We start from the raw sequence: 22323 nt of genomic DNA, 5'->3' as shown, positions 1-22323 counted from the left end.
ACCAAATTTGGCACCAATGATATTTGTTGTGTTGTGACTAAAGTTTGTTCACGGCATTCAAAAAAGTCGGCGTGAAAGGGGGTTTACCAGGGGGTCAAAGTGGATCCAGGTTTGACCCCCCAAAATAGGAGTTTGCTTTTTCCTCTCAAACTACACACACTATTTCGATGAAACTTGACCACAACCTTCATCACCCGTGATGTACCAAGGTTTGTTCAGGGCATTGGAAAAATTGCGGTCTGAGGAGGTACACGGTGTGGGGGGTGGGGGGAGGGAGGGTTGCCCCCCAAAATAGGTATTTTTGTTTGTTTGTTTGAAGCCTTATGATTATGTTGTTATGATTCTACATGCTGCCCTGTCTTCTAGAAACCATTCAAATTGGTTTAAAATACCTTTATTCGGTGTACTATGCTGTTTATTCTAACAGGTGAGCGTCAGTGGTATTGCTCCTATGTTTTTATGAATGTGTTTGAGATTCCCCATCGTGGTTTTTCCAATAAGTGATGTCATCTACGCGAGTGGCACTGTCAAAATGATTTGAGTCATTTTGGTGATGTCGGAGAAACTGCGAGCTCAAAGGGAAGGTTTGTAATCATAGTAATAAATTTGTTTTTTTATTAATATAAAGCATCCCAGACATAAAGCATAAAGCATAACATAAAGCTTTTTAAAATTTTTTTAAATATTATCCCAGACCCTGGTCTGAACACTAAAACGGTCGTTTGTACATTAAAATGAGAAAATCAAATAAGACATTACTATAACTACTCAGTTATACGGAATAAAACTCATAATGTTGGGATCCTGCAGTTCTGAGTAGTGTGGCCAAAAACTGATGATGATGATGAGGATGATGATGAGGATGATGAGGATGATGATGATGATGATGATGATGATATCTATTTACTTGAAGAGATAATGCATTAATACACAAATATCGAGTTATTTGAAAATCATGGAGAAGCCAACATTGGCCAACATTGGCCAACATTGTAAGGATTTTAAATGGAATCACAGCATCAGGAACTGTGTTCTCCGGTGGGAACATAAAACATGCTGACTCTTCCAGATCACTACTACTACTACTACTATGACTACTACTGCTACTGCTACTGCTATTATTGCCACTGCTACTACTACTACTACTACTACTACTACTACTACTACTACTACTACTACTACTACTACTACCACTACCACTACTGCTGTTACGGATTCGTCAGTTCCGTTGTTGTGGTTTTCCTCCACTTGAAATATTTCTGATTCTATGTACTATTATTGTCTTCAAAAGGTTTATTGTTCATGAACTGTTTGCAAAGGATAAAAGCGTTAATGTTAAAAAGAGACAGGAAGCTGGGTCGGGAGCCGGAAGAAAAAGAAGAGGAGGGAGAGCAAAAAGGGCGGAGCGAATGAGTCGGATAAGAAAGCCGAGTTGCTCCGGGTTCTGAAGCGAACTTTCGGGTTTCCGGGAGAGGAATTCCTACAACAGAGGTGTCAGCGCTGTGACCGGTCAACCTGCATGTCAGGTTTTGCGATCGATTCAGGAGAGAATCATCACCGTGCCGTGCGCCACGAGACCAGGTTGTCGGCCATTTTGACTCCCGCAGGATTTGTGCTTCGCTCGCGGTTTCGTTTCTTTTCAACAATTCTCACCGCATTCAGACGTCGATCTGGGGTGTGTGTGTGACGCGGATTTTTGAAGGCTAATTTGTCCATACCCGAGAGTGTGATCTCTCAGTCGCCTGTAGGGCGCCGTTGGATTTCCCTGTCGCCTTGAGGGCGCCTTTGTACAGCTTCGGCTGTGTGACTGCTCTGGCCATCCGCATGGGATTCTGGTCGTTTGGACATCGTTCTAGCGATCCCCGGAGCGAATCAACTTCGTCTTGGAGCCGGGAATAAGAGACAGTTGGGGAAGGTTCTTGTTACACTCACTTGGAGCACAGTGAGTTATATATTGCAAAACTGATGGTACCATCATAGGACATATTGATTGTACTTTTGAATACTATTGTTGTTGTACCGTTATTCCTGTGTGATTTTTAATACGTTATTTGTTTGTTGATAACCATTGGTGTGGTTTCAATATTGATTTTGACATGGAATAACACATTTTTCTGCCGTGGCTCCTCGGGGTTCGGAGGTACACCGTGACCAGGGGGTCGGGGAGGAGCACGTAACACTACTACTACTACTACCACTACTACTACTGTTACCACTGTAAGTACTACTACTACTACTACCACTAGTACTACTACTACCAATAATACTTTTGCGATTAGTACTACTACCACTAGGACGACTACCACTAGTACTACTAGCACTAATACTATTACCATTACTACAACTACCACTACTACTACTATTACCACTGGAAATACTACTACTACTACCACTATTACCACTGGAAATACTGCTACTACTACTACCACTAGTACTACTACCAGTAGTACTATTACTACTAGTACTAGTACTACAACCACTAATACGATTACCACTATTACTACTGCTGCTACTACTACCACTAGTACTACTACCACTAATACGATTACCACTATTACTACTACTACCACCAGTACTACTACCACTAATACTATTAGCACTAGTAATATGACTACCACTAGTACTACCACTACTATACCCGTAGTATACTACTACCACTACTACTATTGCTAGTAATACTACGACTCCTTTAACGGGCCTAATCATTCCCATCTTTGCGAGGTGGGCAGGGGTGGTTTATGGCCAGTCTTTCATGAACCGGGTGGCCAGGCCTGAAATTTGACTGAAGGTGATACGTCTGTGGTGGCGTGTCGGTATTAACTCGCTGACTCTTGGTGAGGGACACGGTGGGATATTTAGCGTCCACCAACTAATGCCAGCAGATGAGACACTGGATTAACATCCATACGATGAATGGAGACACTTCGTTATGCTACTACCTGGATCGGGATTCAAACCCAGAAGAGCGGGCTCAAAGGGAACCTGTGTATTACGATACCTGTCGGATCTGTCATAGTTACAAGGTGATGACTCATGATGTAAGTTGTTAAAAACTCGTTGCTTTGGTTACACTTTTCGTTTATGTTTTAGTTGTCCATTTTGCCCACCAAAGGTATAACCACCTACGAGGTGAAAGGAAATCCTCCAAGGTGCTTTTGGCAAACTTCCTCCGCATGAGTCGTGATGTAAATGCAGCCTGTATTTAGATCACCCAGTTGGCTACTTGAGATTTGAATAGCTCTGTAAGAAGCTCCACCTGGGACATCGAATCATTTACCCGATTGGTCCATTGACTCGACCGCATGAGTCATGATCTGCTCCCTCCATGACGTCACGCAATGTCCGAATAAGGTGCGCACCTAGGTTGATGCATCTGTAGTGGAGGAGGGCGGTGGTGGTTGGGGGTTGTGACGTACCATGTAACACGACCTGGTGATCGCTTCGCACTATTGTCCCTAAATGGATTTCTGCAGGGAGCGGACACAGGGTACAGCAAAGGCTTGGAATGCGGGAGCGCGTAAAGTGCGGGACGCTCGAATTAATGACGCTTTGTTTCGGTGTCCGTTCGGCTTGTCCTGGATCAAACCGTTCTCGGGGAGGATAAAGTTTGTCTGTTGTGTGTGTGTGTGGAGGGTCGGGGGGTCCGAGAGGGAGGTTCCTCTCTTGAAGTGAAGCCCCTCGTTGCTGTGCGCGGTCCGTTTCGTGGATACCGACTCGATTTAGCGCTCAGCCTTCCCCGGGGGTCGTCGACCGATCTACGTGAGGGCGGCGTCCGGGTCCGGCAGCTGTGGCCACACTTCGTGGTCCGAAAAGGGGGAGCGCGAACCTCGAGCAAGCGGGATCCACGGTAGGTCGTGCTCGTCGCTTCGATAACAACTTGGAAAAGTTTAGGAAGTTCAAGGAAAACACTTGGAAATTGGGGAATCAGTCATTCTGGTAAGAACAGTTAATGGTTTGTCAAACTAACGCGCTCTACTCATTGTTTTCTCACCCATAAGTTAACTAGTACTAATGTTATAAATTTGCGAGCAGGACGCCCATACCCTGCCATGTCGACTCCTGCCATCCAAGACCCTCCTGCTCCGGTTGTCCGTTGCCTGGTTACCGAGGAGCATCGTTCGGATATGTTTGCTTTGCTCCTTTTAAAATAGACCGCTGTTGTTTCTGTACCCGCGGCGATGGCGCGTTTGGGTAAAGGCCACGTAAACATTTCCCTTTGCGCTCAATTTGTACTCCTGGGTTGATAACCTCCCAGGTATTAATAAGTAAATAAAATCACAAATCTCGTCTGTATCACGACGAGCAAACTTTGGCGTGGGTGCTGTTACCATGGAGACTGTGCGAGTGGTCCTGAAGCAGATTTACAAATCCAAGGGGTTGGTAGGATTTACAAATCCGAGGGGTTGGTAGGATTTACAAATCCGAGGGGTTGGTAGGATTTACAAATCCGAGGGGTTGGTAGGATTTACAAATCCGAGGCGGAAAGGGGTTGGTAGGATTTACAAATCCGAGGCGGAATAGTGTTGGTAGGATTGCTTAGAGGTTTGTAGAGGTACGCATGGGAGTAATAGTGGCCGTTGTGGAGGAAGAAGAAGAAGAAGGAAGCTCGTTCGGAAAGTTTTTGAACACGAGGGATTGTAAATGTTGTGGCGTATTCATCAGTGGACATGGTGTTAGTGAAGGATGGATAGTTTACTGCACGTGTTATGGTTTGTAACAATATCCAAACATAGGTCGGTTGCAGATCTTAAAGGAACATTAATGTTTGGGTTCTTCTCACTTTCGGGCAGGTGGGAGCGCGACGGCGGCGAGGTGTAGGGTGACCGGTGGAGGTAGGAGTGACAGGTGGCGGGTGGTGGTAGGAGTGACAGGTGGCCGGTGGAGGTAGGAGTGACAGGTGGCCAGTGGAGGTAGGAGTGACAGGTGGCTGGTGGGGTACGACGTACTAGTGTTCGTGAACTTGCGAAATACCCCAATTCTCTTCCCCCACACCCCCTCAACACCCGAGCTGCGCGATGCCGCACATGATACATAATATTACTTACATAGACAGAATTGGGATATTCCCTCCACCCTGAACCCCGCCCCCACCGGCCTATTAATTTTTTCTTACCGCCAAAAAGTTTCCAGTGTACACCCCAACTACCACTTTTTGCTTTCGAAGTAGTTGTATTGGTTGTGGAACTATTACTTTAATATACTTTAATACTTTAATAATATTAAAATAAAATAAAATACTTTAACAGGAAAAGTTTTATTTTTAATGGGAATACAATACCATATATAAGTAGACCGCCACTCAGTAGAGCGCATACTCCCGCCGTGGGTTTAGTTGGAATAATACGTTTTGTTTAACATCCCCTCTCTCCAAAACAATAAATGAAAAAGAAAGTAAGCCCTAACTGTCAGAGAATTTATTTTGATATATCTCGGAATTAGAGGAGAAAAACCATTTCAGAATAAGAATAAAAGCTTTAATGCAGTAAAACAGAAAAAATCTTTCCCAAAAAAAATTCCTGGATCCGGAATAATATCTTGAGCTTCACCAAAAACTAATCAATTCTTCCTTATCCCAAGGGCAATCATCCCACCAACTTTCATCCAAATCCGTTCAGAACTTTTCCAGATATCTTGTTCACGAACATACGAACACACACACACACACACGGACGGACACGATCGAATGTGTTACTCCCTGGCAGGAGTAATAAACCTGAAAATCGCAGAGCCAGAACCAGAATTATTTATTTGGTCTGGGAAGCCCAGGCGAGGTCTCTTCTTCTTCAGCCTCTCACAACCCTGGGTGAATATGCGATCTTTTTTTTAAAAGTTGGAATTTTGCCAAATCTGTTTCATTCGTTTGTTAATATACCTCAGCCATTGACAAATCTGGAACTAAGTCTTTATAAGTTCATCAAATACTGACACCGCGAATGACATTCGCTGAGCTAAATGTTGATATCTCTTCTGAGGTAAAAAATAAATAAATAAAAATAACAGTTTTAAAGCATTATACGTATCAAACGATACATTTTATGAAACGGGGAAACCTAATACACACTTTGGTGGTTTTAAAATGACAGAATATGTCTTTATTAGAAGAAAAAAAAATGAACATTGAAGACGACGCTGCTAAAAAAAAATACACCGCTCTAACGCATAACCATGAGTTTAAACTACATTTACAACAAATGTTACGTGCTCCTCCCCGACCCCCTGGTCACGGTGTACTTCCGAGCCCTGAGAGGAGTCACGGCAGAAAAATGTGTTATTCTGTATGTCAAAGATCAATGGAGAAGCCACCCCAATTGTTACTCACAAACAAATATTGTATTAAGATCACACAAGAATAACAGTACAACAATAATAGTAATCAAGAGTACAATCAATATGTCCTATGATGGTACCATCAGTTTTGTAATATATAACTCACTGTGCTCCAAGTGAGTGAATCCAGATCATTCCCAATGTCTCTTTCCCGACCTCAAACCCAAGTCGATTCCGGTTTCAAGCCGAAGTCGATTCGCTCCAGCGGTCGCCAGAACGATGTCCAATCGAGACCAGAATCCCGTGTGGATGGCAAGTACAGTCACACAGCCCAAAACTGCAAAAAGGTGCCCTCAAGGCGACTGGGAAATCACACCCTCGGATATGGACTTTCACGGCTCGCAGTCGGCGAACCGCAAATTAATCTTCAGAAGCCACGGTGCACACACACACACCAGATACGTCTGAAAGCGGTGAAAACGGCTGACAAAGCAAAGAAACCTTGCTCGACGCGCAAAGCGCGCGAGTCAAAATGGCCGACGACCCGTTCTTGAGACGTAACGGCCTGACGATAATTCTCCTCGGAATCCACCGCCAAAAATCTGACACGCAGGTTGATCGGTCACAGCGATGACAACTCTGTCGCAGGAATCCCTTTCCCGGGAACCCAAAAGTTCACTCGTGACTCTTGCTCGCCAACGTTCGCTCCAGACCGCCAAGTAGCTTGGCTCCTTCTTGTCCGACTCACTCGCTCCGCCCTCTTTTTCCTCTTCTTCCTCTTCGTCGTCCAGTTCCCGATCCGGTTTCCTGTTTCTTTCAATATTAACTTTTTTACCTTTTGAAAACGGTTCATGGACAATAAACCTTTTGAAAACCATAATAGTACATGAAATCAGAAATATTTACAGTGGATGAAAACCACCACAACGGAAGTGACGAATCCGTAACACAAATATGAAAACTATTTTCATATCACAATGTTAAATATAGAATATATAGAAGATAATGTTAAAAAAAAATGAGCCCTATCTTCCAATGGTAAAAAAATCCTTCAAAAAATTCCTGGATCGGGAATAATATCCTGAGCTTCACCAAAAACTAATCAATTCTTCCTTATCCCAAGGGCAATCACCCCACCAACCTTCATCCAAATCCGTTCAGAACTTTTCCAGATATCTTGTTCACAAACACACAAACACACACACACACACACACACACACACACACACACACACGGACACGAGTGAATGCATTACTCCCTGGCGGGAGTAATTATGTTAAATGATCAAACCTTATATCCAGTTTCACCTTCAGCACGTCCTTGGTTAGTGTTATGTGGATTCGTGTTTTGTGGAATCCCGGTTGGTGTTTTGTGGAATCCCGGTTGGTGTTTTGTGGAATCCCGGTTGGTGTTTTGTGGAATCCCGGTTGGCGTTTTGTGGAATCCCGGTTGGTGTTTTGTGGAATCCCGGTTGGTGTTTTGTGGAATCCCGGTTGGTGTTATGTGGAATCGTGGTTGGTGTTTTGTGGAATCCTGGTTGGTGTTTTGTGGAATCCCAGTTGGTGTTTTGTGGAATCGTGGTTGGTGTTTTGTGGAATCCAGGTTGGTGTTTTGTGGAATCCCGGTTGGTGTTTTGTGGAATCCCGGTTGGTGTTTTGTGGAATCCCGGTTGGTGTTTTGTGGAATCCCGGTTGGTGTTTTGTGGAATCCCGGTTGGTGTTTTGTGGAATCCCGGTTGGTGTTTTGTGGAATCGTGGTTGGTGTTTTGTGGAATCCTCGTTGGTGTTTTGTGGAATCCCGGTTGGTGTTTTGTGGAATCCCGGTTGGTGTTTTGTGGAATCCTGGTTGGTGTTATGTGGAATCGTGGTTAGTGTTATGTGGAATCGTGGTTCATGTTTTGTGGAATTGTGGTTCGCTGTTTGTGGAATCCCGGTTGGTGTTTTGAAACACGTTAAATAGGAGTGAAGAGGGGGCATTGGGAGACATACGGAGTGGAGGTGGGGTCAAATCCCTGGCATATATGGTACGGAATAAATAGATAGCCATCTTGTTTCAACCGTGTCCGCTGCATTCCCAACTGGACTTAGCTGTAGCTCCATTAAAAGCACTTTCAATAATAATCTTTTATCTAAACCCATTGGTGGTTACGGAAGATATCGAACAGCGCACAAATGTTGCAATCCCATCCATGGTGTTTGATCGTTTCATTGAGGGGGTGTTGGAAAGGATGGCGGAGGGGAGAGGCAGGGGTTGGGGGAGGGGAGATAAGGACAGGTGTGCGACATACACTACATGACAAAAAGTATGCGGAGACCTCCTCTAATTAGTGGATTCGGATGTTTCAGCCACACCCATTGCTGACAGGTGTATATAATCAAGCACACAGCCATGCAATCTCCATAGACAAACATTGGCAGTAGAATGGGCTGTGTGTGCTGTAGAGCTCAGTGACTTTCAATGTAGCACCGTCATAGGATGCCACCTTTCCAACAAGTCAGTTCGTCAAATTTCTGCCCTGCTAGAGCTGCCCAGGTCAACTGTAAGTGCTGTTATTGTGAAGTGGAAACGTCTAGGAGCAACAACAGCTCAGCCGCAATGTGATAGGCCACACAAGCTCACAGAACGGGACCACCGAGTGCTGAAGTGCATAGCGCGTAAAATTTGTCTGTCCTCGTTGCAACCCTCACTATCAAGTTCCAACTGCCCCTGGAAGCAACGTCTGCACAACAACTGTTCATCGGGAGCTTTATGAAATGGTTTTCCATGGCTGAGCAGCCGCACACAAGCCGAAGATCACCATGCGCAATGCCAAGCGTCGGCTGGAGTGGTGTAAGGCTCGCCGCCATTGGACTCTGGAGCAATGGAAACGTGTTCTCTGGAGTGATGAATCACGCTTCACCATCTGGCATTCTGACGGATGAATCTGGGTTTGGCGGATGCAAGGAGAACGCTGCCTGCCCGGACGCATAGTGCCAACTGTAAAGTTTGGTGGATGAGGAATAATGGTTTGGGGCTGTTTTTCATGGTTCTGGCTAGGCCCCTTAGTTCCAGTGACATAACGCTACAGCATACAATGACATTCTAGACGATTGTATGCTTCCAACTTTGTGGCAACAGTTTGGGGAGGCTCTTTCCTGTTTCAGCATGACAATGCCCCCGTGCACAAAGCGAGGCCATACAGAAATGGTTTGTTGAGATCGGTGTGGAAGAACTTGACTGGCTTGCACAGAGCTCTGACCTCAACCCCATTGAACACCTTTGGGATGAATTTGAATGCCGACAGCGAGCCAGGCCGAATCGCCCAACATCAGTGCCCAACCTCACTAATGCTCTTGTGGCTGAATGGAAGCAAATCCAGCAGCAATGTTCCAACATCTAGTGGAAAGCCTTCCCGGGAGAGTGGACGCTTTTATAGCAGCAAAGGGGGGACCAACATCATATAAATGCCCATGATTTTGGACTGAGATGTTCGATGTTCGGGTGTCCACATACTTTTGGTCATGTAGTGTATTTTCTCGGTGAAAAGAGTTTGGTACATCGATCAATGAACGAGAGTAAATAATAAGGTGGAGGGGATTATCTTGAGTTGGAGTGCTTATTGGTGGAGGAAGGAAATTGGGGGGAGAGGGGAAGGGGTGGGGCGTTTATGAGAACACTGACAAAGGGGTTAATAAATGGTTAAGGGGAATGTACCATGGCCACGTGACTGATAAGTGCTTTTATTAAAACCATCTGCTTTGTTGCTGTTGTTTTTTGGTATACTGCACAGTGTTGAGGCTCATGGAGGTGTGAGTGCACAGAATGGATCAGGACGGAACAGAACTGTTGTAAAAATCAGAGCCAGAGACCTCTCATAGGAAGAAAGGAGGCTTTAATGCAATCGACCTGGTGCATCTAAAAACATAACACCATAAGCATAACATTAGTCTATATGATACAAGGAATACATTGCAATTTATTTTAAATGAAGCAACTACTACTAAGCAGCAAATCCTTACCTAGCTCTCATAGAATCATGGAATTGAGTATAACAGTCTACCACTCTCACAGCAGGTTACATATCGATACATTACTAACATAATTGCCTTCGCCGATTTTGAGACTACTTTTGTACATGAGGCAATTTGAGAATACTTTTGTGCATAAGGCAATTTTTCCAAACATAAAAATCGCATTTTTGGATCGAAAATGAGTTGGATCGTCATGAAATTTTCTGGAGATGTTGGGTATAGTTAGGCATTCTTAATAGTGAAGATTTTTTTTTTTGCAAACAACGATCGAAGGCAATTATGTTAGTAACGTATCGATATGCAATAACGCCCATCTCCACAGGGACCGCCCCCACCAGACAGTAATGTGTATCAGGCCAACAACTGGCTTATGTCGACTTTTCATCACATTCTCCCTGTCTGAAGAATACCACTAATAGGAATAATCAAAACCCAAGCGGGTCAGAGGTTGACACAGTCGACCGCCGCGAGTGCGATACACACCGTCGTCCTCATAGCCCCCGGCGCTAGGCATAGACCGCTCACCATCACCCAGCAATCTATCAGAACCGGGCGAGTCCACAGCCGGAGGCAAGGGAGACATGATTTTGTACAGCGAGGCAGCGTCATCCGTAGCCTTGGTAGGACTCGAGTCGGGCACGACAGGGGTAGTCGAGTCAGCTTCCGTTTCGTCCATCTCACCACAAGGTGCTAAGTGACACAGCGGCACTGTAGTTTGCTTGCCGTCGGCCAATCGAACATGCGCATATTGCAGATTCCCTTCCAGTATGCCTACCCGGTCAGCAAGCGGCTCATATTTGCTTTGACGAACCATGCGTTTTAGAAGTGCGGGTCCAGGCTCAGCTAGCCACGAGGGTAAGGGATGAGCACTAGAACCGCGACGTTGGTATCGGAAGAGTCTCTCATGAGGCGTAGAATTAGTGGAGGTGCACAGCAGGGAACGGTTCGCATGCAGCGCCTCCGGGAGCACCCGTTCTCACATGGTCGGGGCTAAGCTGCGGGTCCGCAAGGCCATCATGACCGCCCTCCAGATAACACCGTTGTATTTTTCGATTTGCTGTTCCCTCTGGGGTTATAGGCGGTGGTTTGACTTGAGGCGATGCCACTTTCAAGGAGAAACTGCTGAAGCACCCGAGACATAAAAGCAGTCCCATGATCACTGTGTATGAAATCAGGATATCCGAACATTCTGAACATCTGCCTAAAGCAAAGAATCACTCTCAGGGCAGACATGTCAGCACATGGAAATGCGAACGGGAAGCGCGAGTACTCATCCACTATAGTCAGCATGTACCGATTACCGGGTAGAGGCCCCTTGAAATCGGCATTTAGTCGCTCCCATGGTTTACCGGCGTGTATGAGAGTACCCACCGCCGGCTGGTAGAAACTCGGTTTTAGTTCTGTGCAAACCCTGCAGATCTTGCATAACTGTCGTATCTCCTCCAAGGAGAAAGGTAAGTTCTTACTCCTAACGAAGTGAACCATCCACGTCACGCCAGGGTGACAGATCGCCGCGTGGATATTACGCAGGTCGCCAATGGTCATCCCCGCACAGACGGGCCTTGACAGCGCATCAGCAGCGAGGTAGAGCATACCCGGCCTGTACTTAATTTCAAAGCGATTGTCAGCCAGTTCTATGCGCCAACGAGGAATCTTCTCGTTCTTTATCTTTTGAGAATGCTTCCTGTCATATATGAACGAGACGGACTGTTCATCAGTTATGACTGTAAAGCGATGTCCAAGAAGGAGATGCCTCCATCGGCGGATCGATTCAACCACGGCGTACGCCTCATTTTCGATAGAGGAGTGACGTTGCTCACTATCAGTTAGAGTCCGTGAGAAGAATGCTACTGGTCGGCATACCTGACTCAGTGTCGCTGCGATTGTGTAATCGGACGCATCTGTTTCTATCATGAAAGGAATTGTCTCGTCAATTGAAGTCACGACCGAACTGGCGACGTCTCCCTTTAGTTGTTGAAAAGCCGTCAGCGCGGCCAAGGGCAAGAGAAATGTTTTGCATTCCACAAGCGGCCTTGTCTTCTCTGAGAAGCATGAAACCCACATGCTGTCATGGGAAAATAGTCCCATTGTGCGTCTTAAAGTTGCACGGTCAACGGGAGGGGCAAGGTCGAGTAGGGCCTGGAGGCGAGCGGGATCGGGCCTTATCTCCCCTCCAGACACCGTGTCCCCCAACAGATTTATGGTACCCACAGAATAGCTACATTTCGATTCATTGAAGGTCAGTCGGTATTTATGAGCCACATCCAAAAACCGACGCAAGTTCGAGTCGTGGTCTGTTTGATTCCAGCCGCAAATGGTCACGTTATCAACGTAGACGAATACATTTTTCACTTGTTCCTTCACCAAAATCTTGTATATAGCCCTCTGGAAACACACCACTCAGTTCGTAACTCCGAACGGGATTATACGGAATTGATACAACCGCTGGCCTGACTCGAAAGCCATGGAAGGTCAGTCGGCAGCGCGTATTGGAATCTGATGATACACACTTTTTAGGTCGAGTGTACTGAAGACTCTACACTTCGATACCGCTCGCACCATGTCCTCCATTTTGGGTAAAGGATACGCATCAAGCTGGGTGAACCGCTTAATGGTTTGAGATGACCATGCGTTTCCTATGGTTCAGGGTGTCGACGACCAGGACTTAGGCGCACCACGGCGACTGGCTGGGTTCGATAATGCCTTCGTTCAAAAGGCGTTTAGTTTCAGCAGCTATAAAGATAGCATCCGGCTGGGAATACCTTCTAGATTTCACGGCAACCGGATGACAATTAGCAGTCAAGCTTGGAAATAGTTGAGGCGGTTCGACAGCTATCTCGACGAGGGCGCAAATCGGGCGCGGCTCTGAGCCCACGGATAGCGTGTGAGTGCCGCCGAACTGCATCTCTAAACCTTTGTGCTGATTCAAAAAATCGTGACCCAGGAGGATGTCGGAGCAGAGGTTAGGGAGCACAAGCAACTTAACATCACGATAAGTAACATTGTTAGCAACCAGCTCAACCACACACACTCCGCGCGCTCGCTGCCATAGGGCTCCTGAGGCCATGTACACGCGCTGAGTTGAGGCAGCGGGTGTCCACCTGAATCGCTCCACGAGACGAGGGCTGATGTAGCTCCGATCGCTCCCTATGTCAACCAATGCTTCCACCTTCTGTCCATTGATTTTGACCGGCACCAAGGCACAAGTGAGTCCGCTTGGAGCTCGCTGGGTTCCCGTTTACAAGCGCGCACCTGCGAGCGTCGCTCATTTGGTCTTGTGTGCGCGACATACTTTAGCAAAATGGCCATGCTTCCCACAATTATGGCACACCAATTCCCTGGCAGGGTAACTTGCGCAAGGATGGCGACAATGGCCGCAAAAAAAACATTTGCCAGTCTGACCAGCGGGCGAGGTCATTGTGGCTGTATGGGGCTCATTCACTTCCTCATCACAGCTCTCCTCGCGTACTGCGTGTTGAGCGGCCGCTCGAGCCGGTGTCACAAAACAGATCCGCCCCGGAAACAGATCCGCCCCCCGGCGATTCTCTTCCGGTACAGATTCGCCCCCCTCAAAATAGATTCGCCCCCCTGCCACGAAATAGACTCTCCCCTGTGACAAAATCGCCCCCTCATAATATATATGTACATGTTTCAGCAGATATTCAAACTTGGAAAAAAGTGTAACAATTGCATGGCTCTTGGTGATTGTGGAAGAGTTCTTTTACAATTAATCTACAACTAGAGCAACTGAATATTGGTGTAAACTTGTACAACTAAACAATACTAGACTACCTTATAAATGTTAAAACATGTTAAAATATCTTGATGATGCTGGTAGGGTTGCATGGGGGACTCATATAAAAACTATGTTCCAGTCACGTGAAAAAGTAAGTACAGTACACCCCATGTAAAGTTTTGACTTTTTCAACATATTTCAACATACAGCTATTTGATCTTCATTTCAACAATATTGATAGATAAAGGTGATATAATATAACAAATATCATGAAACATTTACATTTTGTAGTCCATTGTATAATTTAAATAAACATAAATGCAAATTTCGCATGTGGAAAAAGTAAGTACACCCTTGGCTCTAATAGGTGGTATTGCCCCCTTTGGCAGAAACAACCTCAAGTAGGCATTTCTTGTAACTGTCTACCAGTCTCTGACATCGACTGGGAGAAATTTTTGCCCACTCCTCCATGCAGAATTTTTTCAGCTGTGCGATGTTTGAGAGGTTTATTGCATGCACAGCTCGTTTCAAACCCCACACAACATCTCGATGGGATTTAGATCCGGGCTTTGACTTGGCATTTCCAAAACCCTCCATTTCTTTCTTTTCAGCCATTCCTTGGTGGATTTACTGGTATGTTTAGGGTCATTGTCATGTTGCAAGGTCCACCTTCGGTTGAGCTTCAACTTTCCGACAGATGGCCTCACATTATCCTCAAGCACCCTCTGGTACAATGAAGAATTCATAGTGGATTCTATGATGGTGAGCTGCCCAGGCCCTGATGCAGCAAAGCTGCCCCAAACCATAATATTTCCATCACCATGCTTTACCGTTGGTATCAGGTTCTTGTGGTCAAATGCTGTCTTTGGTTTTCGCCAATCATGTCTTCTGGTACTGTGGCCAAATAGCTCTACCTTTGACTCATCTGTCCAGAGCACATTGTTCCAGAAGTACTGGTCTTTGCCTAGGTGTTCATTGTGTTACGTGGTCCCCTCGGTGAATACCTGGTCTCAGTGACCCCCGGGACGGTGAGAGGAACTTCGCCAGAAAGCTGTATTATGTGTGCGCTTTCGCCACGCAAGCCATATGAATTTCACCCAAGAGACAACTGACGTTCAAGGATATATTTCAATGGTAATGATACCAAACAATTTCAATGACACCACCATCAACAATATTTCAAGGACACAACCACGGAGATTTTCCCCGAGCAATCAACAATACCTAATCATCACCAATTCCCAATTCACAATCAATTCCCTATGATTAAGATGGCCATCTTATACATGTGTGTCCCGGTGAGTACTCACACCCCCTTTCGGTCTCTGCTCCTCACAATGTCTCTGGGCCCCTCCGGACCAAGATACTGCTACTGGTCGGCGTCTCCGCACTCGGGCGGTTGAACGAACCCCGGGTGGACGTTCCTCCACCGGGCAGGTATCGTACCGGGGACAGCTGCTGCAGCGCACACCTCCTTGCCAAGCAATGGGGCAAAACCCAGCGCGGCTTCCAACGCGCGCGAGGCCCCAAAGTGCGACCCGTACGCGTCCTTGTAGACGGGGCAAAACCAAGCGCGGTTTGCAACGCGCGCGAGGCCCCAACGTGCGGCCTGTACGCGCCCTTGTAGACGGGGCAAACTGTGCCGGACGCTTGGTTCCGTGCACGCACTCACGGTGACTTGCCGTGTCAAAAGGTAGTTACGCGTCCAGGTACCTCCTCTCGCCAGACGGGTTTCGGAACGCCGCTTGTTCACGCAGCGCAAGGTCGATCCCACCTTTCGTCGGAGCGGGCGAGGAAGACGAAAACCTTCTTTTACCTCGTGTCTTTTTTCTCTTCCCTTTTCGGTCACTTCCGTTTCCGGCCACTTCCGTTTCCGGCCACTCCCTCCGAAGGGCTCCTGACCCTCCAACCACAACAACTTAATATACTCCACACGGATAAGCAAAGACCTGAATGGTAATTCCCATACATTCACATAAATATGTAACACTCCCCCCCTTCAAGAAAGAAAGTTTGAACCCAGCGAAAACTTTCTTCGCCGGCCAATTTGGAGAAACAAACCAGATAACTCAACCCCCCCCCCACATTATCCGTTCCCCCCGGGCACAGTTATCACTTAAAAATAAAGCAACCAAAATTTCCCCACAACCCCTCCAGATTACTCCCTCTGGACTAAGTACCAACAACGACATTGTCCCTGCCAAATCAAACTCCATCTCATGACCCTCTGACTTTGACCGTGAGTTTCTTGGGAATGAAGGTTAAGGGGTTGATCAAAGATCCAAAGTTAAGCAACTCGATAACACTTTTTCCGGGAGGCCAAGCCGAGTATTCACTACATGGATGCCTTTAGGAACGCGGAGTTCACGGTTAGTCCGTGCAGGAAAGTTCTCTACATGGGCGCCTTGAGGAACGTGGAGTTCACGGTTAGTCCGTGCATGAAAGTTCACTACATGGACGCCTTTAGGAACGGCGTTCACGGTTAATTCGTGTAGGAATCTTGGCTCGGCGGCTCCGCCGCCTTCAGTGCTTCAACTTCTCAGAACTTCCCTAATAATTAGGGTGGGACCACTGGTCCCTGTAGTCCCATGAATAGCGGTCTCCTTCTCGGCCCCTACTTTGCCAATCCTTCCTTCGGGAGCGGCCGTAACTCAGGGAGCCTCCATAATAATTTTGATTGCAGCCCCCACCAAAACTACCGCCCAGTTGTCCTCTCCTGTAGACCTCTCGACGCCTACGAAATGCCTTCCCTACTGTTATGGTCCGACCCTCCAAATCCTTGCCATTCCAATTCTTCTCTGCCTCTCTGGCGTCTTTTGTGCTGGCAAACGTGACAAAGCCGAACCCTCTTGACTGTTGCGTTTCCCAGTCTCTTACCACCCGCACTTCCACCAGCGGCCCATATCTGTTGAAGACAGAGGTCAGAACTTCTTCCTCTGTTTTGAAGTTCAGTCCCCCTACAAACAACTTGGCACTTTTGTCGCCATCCCGAGCTGGTGTGGTGTTATTCTCCCTGCTGGGCTCTTTACCAACCCTCAGGTTACCATAAACTTGACCCCCGGCCAAATCATTCCCGATAACCACAGATACACCCTCTACAGGAAGCGTGGCTTGTAAACCGACGGTGACCGGTCCTGACACCAAATCGGACTCCAACTGGATGACCTGAAGGGGAGCACTAACACCACCCCCGATCCCCTGTAAACGAACACTATCCCCCGTTGCCGTCTCCTCGGACCATGGCAAAATGCCTTCAAGCATTAAAGATTGATGGGCCCCTGTGTCCCTCAATATCCTAACCGGTCTCCGGTTAGTCGAGGCTCCATCCAGTGACACAAACCCCTCTGAAATAAATGGTTGGTAACCCTTTTGATGGCGATTTCTTACGCTAGCCATCGCATTCGGAGTTGTAATAGTCGGACTCCGCTCTGGGTTGTCCCTTTTCATGAGGTAACAACTGGACATCAAGTGTCCAGGTTTCTTGCAAAACGCGCAAGTAGGTCCGGAGGAAAAACTCGGGGTCTGCCTCGGGCCCCCCGAACTATAAGTTTGTCTTGGGCCCGCATCCCTCTGATTTCGAACCGGTGGGGTATCATAGTTGTCCCCATAATCATCTCGAGGCCGCCGCCATGTATGGTCGTTCTCCGCACCTGCTGTTCCCCACCTTCCCTGCGGAGATCTAGGCGAGGAGTTAGGTTCGTGGACCCCTATTCGGTGGGTTAAGGCATAATCATCTGCCATGGTGGCTGCGTCCCACAACTTTGGTACCTTCTTTTCCTGCAGGTACACTTTGATGTCCTCGTGGACACACTGCTGGAATTCCTCCACCAGGATCAAGTCCCGCAATGCCTCGAAGTCTTTCCCGACTCCTTTTGACTCACACCACCGATCAAACATGTTTTCTTTCACTCTGGCAAACTCCACATGGGTCTCACTCTCCCTCTTCCTGGCATTCCTGAATTTTTGCCTGTAAGCTTCCGGAACCAACTCATAGGCCTTGAGAATGTGCTTCTTCAGTACCTCATAATCTGCACATTGGTCCATTGGTAGCGCCGAATAAATTTCCTGAGCTTTCCCCACCAGCACACTTTGCACGAGTATGGTCCATGCCTCCTCCGGCCAGTTTAATTGTCGAGCCACTTTCTCAAAGTGTGGAAAAAATTTCGCGACTTCTTTTTCACTGAACGGTGGAACCAGCCTCACATGTCTGCCCACATCCCAGGTTTTCTGGTTAGGTGTCGACCCCGTCAGCAAGGGTGGTGCCTCTCCCCGTTCTCTCATTAACTCCAGCTCCTTGAATTTGATTTCTTGCTGAAGCTCCATGTCACGTTCCTTTAATTCCCTTTCCGCTTTTCTCTCCTCTGCTTCGAGGTCCCTTGCAGCTCTCCTCTCCTCTGCTTTTCTCCCTTCTAACCTTTCCTGGAGTTCTCGTTCCACTCTCCTTTCCTCTGCTTGTTTCTCTTCTCTCCTCGCTTCTGCTTTCCTTTCTTCTTCTGCTCTTTCCTTTTCTGCTTTCCTTTCTTCTTCTGCTCTTTCCTTTTCTGCTTTCCTTTCTTCTTCTTTTAACCTTTCCTGGCTCCGTAATTGCAACTCCAGTTTCCGGAGCTCAACGTCTTCTGGTTCTTCGGGTAGCCACTCCCAGGCTAACTCGTCCCATTTTCCTAATCCCACCATAGATTGTATCACCGTGGCCTGCAACTCTGCCTTCCTCAAATTAGTTCGGACCTCCAAGTTAAAATGTTTGGCCAATTTCAAGAGGTCCGACTTTAGCAACGCTCGGAACTGTGCCTCACTCGGTGTTACCCCAAAGTTCTGTGCCACAAACGCCATGGTGCCTATCGTTAACACCTGTTAACCTTCACCCAAGATTTTACCCCAATTTCTCCAAAAATTTTTTACCAATTAATAATTAATTAATAAATTTTAATTAATAAAAATTATTATTTTATTATTTTATACAATTTTAATTCCCGGACGGGCCCCCAATTCTGTTACGTGGTCCCCTCGGTGAATACCTGGTCTCAGTGACCCCCGGGACCGTGAGAGGAACTTCGCCAGAAAGCTGTATTATGTGTGCGCTTTCGCCACGCAAGCCATATGAATTTCACCCAAGAGACAACTGACGTTCAAGGATATATTTCAATGGTAATGATACCAAACAATTTCAATGACACCACCATCAACAATATTTCAAGGACACAACCACGGAGATTTTCCCCGAGCAATCAACAATACCTAATCATCACCAATTCCCAATTCACAATCAATTCCCTATGATTAAGATGGCCATCTTATACATGTGTGTCCCGGTGAGTACTCACACCCCCTTTCGGTCTCTGCTCCTCACAATGTCTCTGGGCCCCTCCGGACCAAGATACTGCTACTGGTCGGCGTCTCCGCACTCGGGCGGTTGAACGAACCCCGGGTGGACGTTCCTCCACCGGGCAGGCATCGTACCGGGGACAGCTGCTGCAGCGCACACCTCCTTGCCAAGCAACGGGGCAAAACCCAGCGCGGCTTCCAACGCGCGCGAGGCCCCAAAGTGCGACCCGTACGCGTCCTTGTAGACGGGGCAAAACCAAGCGCGGTTTGCAACGCGCGCGAGGCCCCAACGTGCGGCCCGTACGCGCCCTTGTAGACGGGGCAAACTGTGCCGGACGCTTGGTTCCGTGCACGCACTCACGGTGACTTGCCGTGTCAAAAGGTAGTTACGCGTCCAGGTACCTCCTCTCGCCAGACGGGTTTCGGAACGCCGCTTGTTCACGCAGCGCAAGGTCGATCCCACCTTTCGTCGGAGCGGGCGAGGAAGACGAAAACCTTCTTTTACCTCGTGTCTTTTTTCTCTTCCCTTTTCGGTCACTTCCGTTTCCGGCCACTTCCGTTTCCGGCCACTCCCTCCGAAGGGCTCCTGACCCTCCAACCACAACAACTTAATATACTCCACACGGATAAGCAAAGACCTGAATGGTAATTCCCATACATTCACATAAATATGTAACAATTGGCAAACTTTAGTCTTGCCCTGAAGTTCTTTCTGGATAGCAAAGGTTTCCTCCTGGTACACCTCCCATGTAGATCAAATTTGTGCAGCCTCTTTCTAATGGTAGACTCATGCACTTTGACATCAACAGTGGCAAGAGCTACCTGTAGGACCCGTGATGACATTCTGGGGTTCTTCGAGACTTCTTTCAGCATATTGCGGTCTGCTCTCGGGCTGAACTTGCTGGGGCGGCCTGGCCTGAACAAGTTGGCAGTTGTTTGAAATCTTCTCCACTTGTAGATGATCTTCCGGACAGTCGAATGATTGATTTCAAATTGGAGATCTTTTTAAATCCCTACCTAGACTCGTAGGCATCTATAACCTTCTTTCTGAAGGCCTCGGAGAGCTCTTTAGATCTCGGCATGGTGATGCCGAACACTTCAACAACAATGAGCAAACCAAACTAAATGTCTGAGGTTTAAAGAAGACAGGTTCCTCCAAGATCCTCTCTAATGATGTTCTAATCATTTGCACCTGAGCTGGTGCACCTGATTCTAATTTTAGGTGTTTGAAGTAGTGATAAATGTAGGGGTGTACTTACTTTTTCCACATGCAAAATTTGCATTTATGTTTATTTAAATTATACAATGGACTACAAAATGTAAATGTTTCATGATATTTGTTATGTTATATCACCTTTATCTATCAATGTTGTTGAAATGAAGATCAAATAGCTGTATGTTGAAATATGTTGAAAAAGTCAAAACTTTACATGGGGTGTACTTACTTTTTCACGTTACTGTATATCAGTATGGATTTGGCTTTGTGTGGTTGTCACAAGAAGTTGGAGATGTCAATGTTTGTTGTTTTTTTTAGACAAAGACATGATAATCGTTTTCGAATGTGGTCAGCATCTGTTGATAACATATCTCAGAGTTTTACTTATAAGCACTATAACTCATTATTAAATGCACTTTACCGGGCACGCTTTTCTAAACCTTCTAACCCTAACGTAACCCTAAAACCCTCGGTAATCTGCTATCTACCCAAATACAAATGTGAGAAAAAATTGTGAGAATACGATAAATAATGCGCGAAATTGTATGAAATCAATTGTGAGAATACGATAAATAATGCGCGTATTGAAATGCCAAGACCTTATTTGTTGAGAAAATGCTCAGCAAATATGTTTTATATAATGGAAATGTAAACGAGAATGGGGGGCGATTCTATTCTGATGGGGGCGAGAAACGTATCCGCCGGGGGTCAAGTTTATATGGGGGCGGATTTATTTTGCGACACCATCACTCGCCCAGCGTCAGCTTCCGGGTCGCCTCGATCGTTCATACGAGTCGTGTCATGAGCAGTAGCACTAGCAACCGTGAAGGGTCGACCATAAGTGTTGGATATGGCCTGAGCCGACTGTAGAACCCGAGCCTGGTCGAAGGCCATTTGGTAGATAAGTGTCTATTTCTCGAGCAAACGTTGTCTGATGCCAGAAGACTGCAGACCCGTAATAAATGCGTCATGGAGCAGATCATCCATGTCTATTAATTTAAATTGTTGTAAAATCATCCATTAAATTGTTGTAAAAATCAGAGCCAGAGACCTCTAATAGAAAGAAAGGAGGCTTTAATGCAATCGAGCTGGTGCATCTAAAAACATAACACCATAAGCATAACATTAGTATACATGATACAAGGAATACATTGCAATACATTTTAAATGAAGCAACTAATACTAAGCAGCAAATCCTTACTTAGCTCTCATAGAATCATGGAATTGAGTATAACTGTCTACCACTCTCACAGCAGGTTACATATGCAATAACGCCCATCTCCACAGGGACCGCCCCCACCAGACAGTAATGTGTATCAGGCCAACAACTGGCTTGATGTCGACTTTTCATCACAAGAATGAAAAGAACAGTAAAAAGAGAGGGAGCGGTGGGGGTTGAGCGACAAAATGGAGACTTGGAGATATGAGGACATGAGCATGTTTGTCGAATGCACACATATGGTGGTCCAGAGACAAGTTTGGCAGGAGGCTCCTCCTTCTAATATCCCATTTATTTATATTTCTTTCCCTCGTTCTCGTACTCTGTAGCCGCTGCTAACACAATACATTTGTTTGGATAAGTTGTCACAAGAGGATCAAGGAAAACTGAAAATGATGACCCGGACAACATTTGCTCGAGTACCACGGAAGCATCATTTACACGAACGTCACCATGTTGTTACGCAATGCCGAGCAATCCGTTCTGTTGGAGTGCTTGTTTGAGCGTTTTGAATCAAGCAAGCCACTTGGCTTCTTGCTAACAGAACACACC

The 22323-nt window shown here is 46.6% G+C and overlaps 1 protein-coding gene across 4 annotated transcripts in view; it reads left to right on the top strand.

The window, feature by feature from the left end:
• Positions 1 to 3451: 3451 nt before the first annotated feature.
• The window catches only part of LOC137429976 (supervillin), a 205371-nt gene continuing 186499 nt past the window's right edge, over positions 3452 to 22323 (top strand). For 2 of the 4 annotated variants that reach the window (XM_078780015.1, XM_078780012.1), the window contains exon 1: positions 3452 to 3847. The gene's annotated coding sequence lies outside the window, so the exon portion shown is untranslated. Of the gene's footprint in view, positions 3937 to 22323 lie in introns of all 4 variants that reach the window. The other 2 variants (XM_078780018.1, XM_078780013.1) reach the window with 2 other exon arrangements.

This window comes from Myxine glutinosa, chromosome 6 (genome assembly GCF_964187855.1).
Source record: "Myxine glutinosa chromosome 6, kmMyxGlut1.1, whole genome shotgun sequence".
NCBI lineage: Eukaryota > Metazoa > Chordata > Myxini > Myxiniformes > Myxinidae > Myxine > Myxine glutinosa.
The sequence above is the reverse complement of the archived record's forward strand: the minus strand, read 5'-3'. Positions and strand labels throughout refer to the sequence as shown.